We start from the raw sequence: 3,474 nt of genomic DNA on the forward strand, positions 1-3,474 counted from the left end.
TAACAATGTTCTTCCGACGTCTGATTTCTTTTTAAAAAATGTGTTTCTAAAGTGCATAAACTTTTGGGATTGACTGTATAGCCAATACATCCTTAATTCGAACCATTGCTTTGCTGTCAAAAAAATTGGGAGAAATGAATAGCGCAGCTATACAGTATATTTGGAATACTGCTCGCTCCGCTCGGTCGTTAATAATAAACCGAACTAGGGCAGGTGCCGAAACGTCGCAGCTCGTTATGAGATTTTAACGATCTCTCTGTCGCAGAAAACGATATACCCGGAGTTCCGGTCGGCAAAGTAAATCGCAAATGAAGCGTAATAGCGAGTCGTCGATGCAAAAACGGGAGAAGACGCGGCTCGCATCCGGGAATCAAACGGGAGAGTGCAAACTCGGATGGCTGGGTCGTCCGCGCGTGAAGCGTGTCGCATCGAGGCTCGTTTCGCGGGTCTGTTCTCAGCGCGAAACGTCCGCCTCGATGCGCTTTCGGCGCCGGTCGCAGCCATGACCAAAAGCGGTTATATCCCTGATCTTTGATGGAAACTGCTCGCCCGAACAGGAAACGAACCAAGTTTCCGCCTAAGTTTGCGAGTTCAACAGTTTGGAAATAAGTAACCGAGTTCCCCCTGACTGGGAACGCGATTGGAAAATGTTTCGCTTTGGTATCCGACCTCGCAGCATTGTAGAAATGCGTTGCGGCTCGTTTAGGTTCGAGAGATCGCGTTCGCCTCTTGCGGGTATGAAATCGTGGAACGCGGACCGAGAAGCTTGCACTTTTCGCGATACTACCAACCGTTTGCCTCTGTATTTATTCTGTATCTTTACAATTTGAATTTCTAAAGAAATGGACCGATTGTTTCGTCGCCTTTCTCCACTTGAATATATTTATTGTTCGATCAGGTTCGCGCACATGTTGCATCTTTTCCTTGGGATGATGTATGCGGTCGTAAACGGGGGAACGGTAGACGAAAAGGCATTCGAATCTGTCTTGTGTGTGGCACGCGTCGAGCTTTGACAGGGGATCGTTTCAAGTTGAAAATACATGCATACGTATACATAGCGACCTTTTAGCTCCGTCGACTGCATTTTGCCCGTTCATCGCCCGCCACGTATCCGGGTTCCATTGAAATAACCGTGCATCAGCCTGCTTACACCGCGAATATGAGATGCCGTTGGAACCTATGCGCAAAGATTATCGGAAAACCGTTTGCTCGAAGCGAGAAACGCCGTTTTATCGACGACTGTTGTTATTAGCTTCTGTTTTGTCTTTTCCTCGATTGCAAATGTATCGCGCTCAGACTTATTTGCTTTAAAGTGGTTCTATTAACACATTGCTGACCGGCAACTTTTCTGAAAATTTACCTCATCTGCCCATAAGAACGAAACTTGGCCGGTCTTATAAGCGAGACACAACTTGAGGTATGCAGACCAAATAATTACACTACAAGATTTCTAACAGTGCGCCGTGAAAACAATAAAGATGGGGATAAAAGCTTATCACGAGTTTACTCGTGATCGGTCACCAACGCTTGGCCACGAAAACACGAGTTAACTCGTGACCGGTCAGCAATGTGTTAAAATACAGGATACCGTAGATTGTAATTAAATTGTAGTACGTTATTCTTCAGAAAATAAAAGTTTCAAGATTTGTTTCCATTCATTCATTAATCAGAACTTAGTCAATTTCCAGGTACATTACTGTACTTAACACGTTGAATGCCACGGGGGTCACCGGTGACCGGCACTCAACTTGGCAGTGACGCCATGGGGACCACCGGTGACCGGCGCGCCCAGATTGATAGAAATATATATAATTTAAACAAATGACAATACTTCGCGAAATCGCACTCCAACGCCGCGGGGGTCACCGGTGATCCCGTCGCAATTAATATGTCAAACATTGTTATATACTGTAACTTATCTATTGCAGATAATATTTCAACATTATATGTATCGCATAATAGAAAATTCATCGTGGCGCCACGGACAATCCCTATAAAATTGGTGTGGCATTCAACGTGTTAAATTCGAAATAGCCGTAAAACCGATTTCAGTGGCATCTCGTTCAGACGATGCGATGGGATTACAATTAATTAATGTCCACATCTACAAAGATGTGTGAACGCTGCTTCGGAACCGGATCGGTCGGGAAACCGCATCGCTCGAAAGATTTCTTAGCACGTTTGAGTCAAACGATACTAACAATATAAACGCAAAGGTGGTACAGATATTACGTACTGCGGTGAATCAAATGCTGTTGAATTTTATAAAAAGCAGTGTATTTTTCTTCATTTTCCGCCTGACTACACCCGACCCGTTGTCTCAACTTTCGGGAAGTTGAACGGGAATTGTACATCGCACACGCGTGGCTACGTTCCTTGGTGGTGCCGTTCCATTTGCCATTCCCGGTGGACTCGACGTTATTAACGGATACTTGCGAGGCGCAACGGTGTTTTTAGCGATGCACGCGTTACGCGAACGAAACGGGCGTAAGGGGAGGTCGCGTAAGATTAAGGGGTCGCGAACGGACGTTGTAAATTCACCCCGAAACGGTAAGTTTGTTTAAAGGGACTGGTTAAGTAAGGCGCTTTTTCATGCTGGCTAGAGTGTTTCAAACGAATCTTGACAAGAATGTATTCTCAACTTGACGTTCGCAGATCTATTGGCAATTTTTACTTGGTCATTTCCAATTTTCCTGTACTTGGCGTATTTACTATTTCTGATGCAAACTAGAATCAGGTTTATTTGAAGTTTGTTGTAACGCGGATATAATTTGACGGTGAGATGAGAGGATGCACATTTTTCGCCATCTGCTTTATTTACGCAGTTCCCCTCCAGTTTCTTTAAGTAGTTTCAAGACTCGTTGAAACTTTTTCCAAATCCGAGAAACATCGAAGTAGAATCGATTAAATGACCGATGGATTTTCTTTAATTTACGTCGAGCTCGATACAGAGGGAACTCGGGACATCCGCTGTAATAAGAAACCCTCGGGTCTCGTTGGAAGTTATAGTAGTCGCTCGACGATAACTCACAGAATTTCAAGTTGAATCGTCCTCGTCGTCGCCGGAGTACGAGTCCTTCTGTCGCGTCTTCCTTCATCTATTTCGAATCCCAGCCTAAATTCAATCTCGTCGAGTCCCGAGCAGAATTTCCTGCCCGGCTTCGATAGCATCGGTCTTACATTGAAATCCAAAATAGAGTCGCGACGGGACAAGGTCTCTCGGCTTAATTGGCTTCCTTTTAATAGAAAATACCTATTAAGCTCCGTCGACGATTAACTCTTATAAATAATATTCAGTAACTGATAGATTTTCCAGTCGCTCGCTTCACATCTTATTTGCATACGTTTTTTCATGTGGTGTGTTTTCAATGACAGGTTTCCTAGCGTTCGTTAATTTAACCCTTTGTACTCGAGGCCTTTTGCGCTCGGGCGAACCAGCAACTCGATTTCGGCTATATTAGAGAAGAACTTTAG

General features: G+C 44.4%; 1 protein-coding gene and 1 long non-coding RNA gene across 6 annotated transcripts in view; one reads left to right on the top strand and one right to left on the bottom strand.

The window, feature by feature from the left end:
• LOC108622188 (EGF like, fibronectin type III and laminin G domains protein pikachurin) overlaps nt 1-3,474 on the top strand; it is a 116,550-nt gene that overhangs the window by 35,956 nt on the left and 77,120 nt on the right. The gene's annotated exons all lie outside the window — the stretch shown is intronic.
• Nucleotides 2,798-3,446, bottom strand: LOC113463972 (uncharacterized). Its single transcript, XR_003388807.1, has 2 exons — nt 3,032-3,446; nt 2,798-2,970 (listed from the first exon to the last, which is right to left on the bottom strand). It is a non-coding gene; the product is annotated as an uncharacterized LOC113463972 (long non-coding RNA).

Source organism: Ceratina calcarata, unplaced genomic scaffold (assembly GCF_001652005.2).
Source record: "Ceratina calcarata isolate Rehan_Ccalc_2016 unplaced genomic scaffold, ASM165200v1 scaffold21.2, whole genome shotgun sequence".
Taxonomy (NCBI): Eukaryota; Metazoa; Arthropoda; class Insecta; order Hymenoptera; family Apidae; genus Ceratina; species Ceratina calcarata.